General features: G+C 38.7%; 1 non-coding gene across 1 annotated transcript; it reads right to left on the bottom strand.

The window, feature by feature from the left end:
- Window positions 1–4,877: 4,877 nt before the first annotated feature.
- LOC139326979 (U6 spliceosomal RNA) lies at window positions 4,878–4,984 on the bottom strand. Its single transcript, XR_011601623.1, has one exon. It is a non-coding gene; the product is annotated as a U6 spliceosomal RNA (small nuclear RNA).
- Between the last annotated feature and the right edge of the window lie 741 nt (window positions 4,985–5,725).

Raw genomic sequence — 5,725 nt, 5'->3', positions numbered from 1 at the left:
TTTCATATATTCTATCATTACCTTAATTTCATATTTCATACTTCATCCATGCTTTATTATCTAGCCATTGATAAAACAAATCCCATATCAAATAGTATTGTTTAAATATAAATAATATAAAGGGATATATAAAATTGTCAAATAAGAGAAATCAAATAATTTGTAACCTTAAATATGGGATTAAGTACAAAAGACTTTTAACCAATCAACACACTGTCTGTGATTATATTGAATGATGGTTGTTTTTATGTTTTGTTATGTTTAAAAATAAAAAAAATAATAATAAAAAAAGTGAAGTAGGTAACTGATATGAAGAATCCTGAATGAAGGTAGAGCTCATGTCATACCAATGCCATTTATTTGTATTCATTTCATGTGCTCATGTCCATGTTTATACTTATACCTGTTATCTCATACATGTTTGACAAATAAAATAAAATAAATAAAATGCAAAAAAAAAAAAAAAAAAGCAACACTTACCTTTCTTGGATTTTGCACCAATCTTCAGTTTAGAGGGCCAAGCAATCTGGGTGTTCGTTTCCTCCATAATCTGTCAAAGGATAAGAAATATTGGTTTAAATTTAAACCCATTTGCCGTTTTCTATCAGACAGAAACAACAAGAATTTGTAATAATTCTGAACTGCTGCAAAGTTGCCTTAAAGTACAAAGAAATGGCTTTCAGAAGACAAGTCTGAATTAACCCCAGTGGGAATGAACCTGATGGATTTTAGCATTTTAACTGAAACACAATATCAATACATTTAAAAACTTAGCTTTTAGCTGACTGTTTCCTATTAGCCTCCCATACTTCCCTGAATTTGCTATGGCATGCCCTATTTTTTTGCCAACATTTTCTTAAAGTTACTCAAAATTAATCAGTAACTGGAAAGGCTTATTTTGCCCCTGTGCAGAATTGTACTCGGATGTCCAATTCACAACTTGGCTTTGCAAGAGTGATCTGATCATCAGCTGGTGGGAACAATTGCCAGCACTTCACTCCCCAGTGAAATAACAGAATAAGAGAATTGGAAGGGACCTTGGAGGTCTTTCTAGTCCAACCCCCTGCTTAAGCAGGAGACCCTATATCATTTCAGACAAATGGCTGTCCAATCTCTTCTTAAAAGCCTCTAGTGATGACACACCCACAACATCTGAAGGCAAGCCATTCCACTGGGTTTTTTTTAAAAAAAAGTTTTTTATTTTCTTTATTTTTATACAAACATATCAATGCGTGAACAGTGTCATGCCTGGGTGTCATACATTCTAATACAAATAAGATTAATAGCATTAGTTGTAATTATTACTTTTAATCCAACTTGTATATTTCTAATAGTGATACATATTTATATAAAGTTGCAATCTTCCATTATTCAATTATTCCATGTTTTCTCTTATTATTACTCTTATTTTTATAAAAGTGTATACACTAATATTCTCCTTTTCTCTTATTTCTATCTCTTATTCTAACTTTTAATCATGTCATCCTTTATTAAAAAAAACATTTTCTTTCTGTTCTACCTAACGTCTAATCATGTCACCTACCTAAAAAAAAAAAAGAAAGAAAGAAAGGAAAGAAAGAAAGAGGAAAAGGAAGGCAAATCAAAACAACACCAAAAACAAAGAATCATCTATCCATCATCTCTTGCCCACTTCAATACTTTAGTTGCTATGCTTTTTTTCTTTTTGACCTGTCTTCCTTATTCCTCTCTAAGTTCTTTATTCATTGCACTGGTTAATTGTTCTAACAGTCCCGAAATTTGTCCTTTCTAGCTGCCTCTCTCCTTGATTAGTTTCCATTCAGTGTTTCTTGTTCTGCCTTCGGGCACTTTGGAGAACAGACATCTCTTCTTCCTTGTGGCAGCCCCTCAAATATTGGGAAAAGGCCCTGATCCTGAATATGTGGGCAGATGAACAACTGACAAATACAATCCAACAAGGTTTTTGTCTTCATGCAGTTGGTCACTAAATGAACAGTTGTTAAGTCAAGGACTACTTGTACCTGCTCCCACTGTCACCGTAAGATTAAAACAGAAAGAAAAGCATAGGGAGTCCCAAACCTCAAGAATATTCAAATTGCTAATCCAAACACTTCAATGTAAGAAATGCAGCACAGAATGATTATTTAAACATGTCTCTTTGAATCTCTGCATGAGTCTTGTAAAACATCAGTAAAACAGTAAACAATGCGAATGCATTCACTCCTATTTTAGGTAAGAAAATAATCCTCCATTCTCTGAACTGGAGAAGTCAGCATATACAATCTAGTTTCAAATACTGCTGTTTCAAGAAATCGTGGCTATAATTATGATGAAAGAAACAGCATCCTTTGCCGATGTCTTACAGGAAAAATTTGAAAGACAAATACACACACTGAAAAGTTTATACTTCTTTCTATTGCCTGTATCAATAGAATTCCTTAAAGCCACTATTTCCAGAGGATGGTGCCATGTGGAAAAAGTGAGAAATGTCAGCCAGGACTCAATGCTCTTTGCTTTGAATGGGTTTCAGCAGCCACAGGGTAATAAATTGCAGCTGGGAGGTGACTTCCAGACAAGGCAGTTCTACCATGACACACATCTATTCCTAAAGAGACCCAAACACAGATGTGAAATAAGAACTGTAGCAGCATCAAGTCTGAAGGCTAAATCACTCAGGTCGAGCTATCTGTTGGGAGGAAAGCTATGGCAAACCTAGGCAACCTATTAAAAAGCAGAGACAAAGGCCCATGCAGTCAAAGCTATGGTTTTCCCAATAGTAATGTATGGCTGTGAGAGTTGGGCCATAAGGAAGGCTGAGCGCCAAAGAATTGATGCTTTCACATTGTGGTGTTGAAAGTCTCTTGGACTTCAAGGAGACCCAATCAGTCAATCCTAAAGAAAATGAAATTTGGCTATTCCTTGGAAGGACAGATACTGAAGCTGACACTCAACTCCTTTGGCTACCAAATGAGAAGGGAGGACTCCTTGGAGAAGACTCTGATGTTGGGAAAGATTAAATAAAAAGAGAAGGGATGGCAGAGGATGAGATGGTTAGATAGTTTCATTCAGAGGTGAAATCCAAATTTTTTTACTACTGGTTCTGTGGGCGTGGCTTGGTGGGTTTGGCAGGGGAAGGATATTGCAAAATCTCCATTCCCACCCCACTTTGGGGACATCCAGAGGTGGTATTTGCTGGTTCTCCGAACTACTTAAAATTTCCGCTACCGGTTCTCTGAACTGCTCAAAATTTCCGCTACCAGTTCTCCAGAACCTATCAGAACCTGCTGGATTTCACCCCTGGATTCATTGATATGATGAACATGAATTTAGACAAATTCTGGGAGAACAGGGGAGTCTGGCATGCTGTGGTCCATGGGGTCGTGAAGAGTCAGACATAACTTAGCAACCGGACAACAACAACTACCTATGTATCTTCAGAAGATGGAACTATATGTATCTCCCAAATTCCAAATTTGGAACGGTCTTAAAAGGAACAACCTCTCTGCTTGGCAGTGCTGTGAATGAGCAGTTTGGAAACTTGAACCCTCTTGCAAAATCAAAAAATCCTGAATATTAGAAAAGTGGTCCAGGTGTAGGTAAGGTCCAGGTAGAAGCTTGAGGCTACTTATGGTTAAAAATCAACAGTGGACTCCAGTCTTGATTCATTCCTTCAGGACAGGGTTGAAATGGACAACGTGGTGGAATACTGATCCCCAAAAGAGTATCACATTCACAATTTTATGCAGTCTAAATCTGGCACAAGAAAGGGTTTAGTACGTGAACACAAGATTAACCTTTAACTTAATTCTGAAAAGGCTAATGAACCAATCTTAGGAACCACTTGCTTGCTTCCCAGAGGGCGATCTAGACAAATCATTATCTTAAGCAGCTTAGTGGATATGTATTGCATTACTCAGCATGTTCTGTAAAACTAACTCTGGCACCCCTGCAGTGCTCAAAAACTAGTGATTCAGGCTAGTGTGAATGGGTTCCAAGTAGCACACTTCTGCTGTTCTAACCCACTGAGCTTCCAAATGAGAAAAGGAAACGATCAAAATGTTTGTCCTATGTAGTTTGGGAACTCCTCCCCAAATTTTAACAAATGCACATATAGCAATTCTCCAGGATTACATAGTCTATCCTTGATTTTCTTTTTCTTTTTATTAAAAAGTTTTAACAAGTATTACAGCAATTTTTCCCATTCCCTCCTCCCCCCCTTCCCTCCCCCCCTCCCCCCCACCCACCCCCCCTGGACTTCCCAGAGCAAAAACAGGGTATAGCATAACAAACATAAGCTAAAATAAGCTAACTTTCTGTAGTCCCCAAACTCCCTCTTGCTCTTTAACTCCCCTTTCAACTAACAAACAATAATTCAAAAAGAAAATATTGGTTTCATTCATAAGCTATTTGGAACTTTTTAGTCCGATACTTGTTTTGAATATAGTCAATCCATCTTCTCCATTCCGATATATATCTTTCATTTGAATGGTCCTTCAAATACGCTGAGATTTTAGCCATCTCTGCTAAATTCACTACTTTTAGTGTCCATTCTTCAATAATAGGCAAGTCTTCCTTCTTCCAATACTGCGCCACCAAGAGTCTGGCTGCTGTTATTAAATTTAAAATCAACTTAGTCTCTATAACAGTACAATCTGTAATTATACCTAACAAAAAGAACTGTGGAGTAAATTTTATCTTCTTTTTGAGAATATTTTGGATAATCCACCATATTTTTATCCAAAATGCCTTAATTTTTTTTACATGTCCACCATATATGATAATACGTGGCATCATCACATTCGCATCTCCAACACTTAGGTTGCAAACTTGGATACATACAGGCTAGCTTTTTGGGATCTAGATACCATCTATAAAACATTTTATAAAAATTTTCTTAGAAAAATATGGAATGCTTCACGAATTTGCGTGTCATCCTTGCGCAGGGGCCATGCTTATCTTCTCTGTATCGTTCCAATTTTAGTATATGTGCTGCTGAAGCGAGCACTGTTGTGGCTCCGTTACCTGAGCCTGTGTTATCAGCAGGAGAGGACTCCAAGAGTGAAGGAGAGGAGTTGGCAAGGCCTTCCTCTCCAGGACCCTCCTCTCTGGCAATGCCTTCGGTGTCCTCCGAAGGGCAAGAGATAGGCCCGGGGCCAAGCACATCCACGCAGCCACAGGTGGACAGTGATGAGGAAGATGAGTCTTGGCTGGATCCTCGGCAGCGTCGCAGAGATAAGCGCGCGCAACAGAAGAAGAGGCGTGCTAGGGATTAGGCTGAGTCACTGGACCACACCCCACAGGGTATAAGAGAGGGTGTGGTGGCCGGTTCAGCTCTGTGACAAGCAAAAAACGGATATTGGACGACCTTCTTTGTATTTACTGGACTTTGTTGATTATTGTGTATTGGCTTTGTTCCCGGACGAAGGGAGAAACTCCCCCCTCGTGAGTAAAGAATATCTGGAAGCCAGCCACTGGGTTGCTGCCAATTCTGATACCAGATAAACTGTTGTCGGCTGAGTTCTTTAACTGTTGCCTGTCTGTGGGGGTGCGTGTGTGAGACGGGGACAGAACAAGCACCTTGATTTTCTGACGTTCTTGCTGGAGCTACAGATCACCTCCGGCAGCCAAGAGCTTTTCAGGACACAACCGGGAACTATGATGGGTTCTACAGATGGCAAAATCTCATTTTAAAGAGGGAGAGAAGAGGAGAAAAGAACACAAAACCGGAGATTTATGATAGATTTTT

This window comes from Pituophis catenifer, unplaced genomic scaffold (assembly GCF_029215685.1).
Source record: "Pituophis catenifer annectens isolate HBS135680 unplaced genomic scaffold, rPitCat1.0.hap2 SCAF_456, whole genome shotgun sequence".
NCBI classification, from domain to species: Eukaryota; Metazoa; Chordata; class Lepidosauria; order Squamata; family Colubridae; genus Pituophis; species Pituophis catenifer.
The sequence above is the reverse complement of the archived record's forward strand: the minus strand, read 5'-3'. Positions and strand labels throughout refer to the sequence as shown.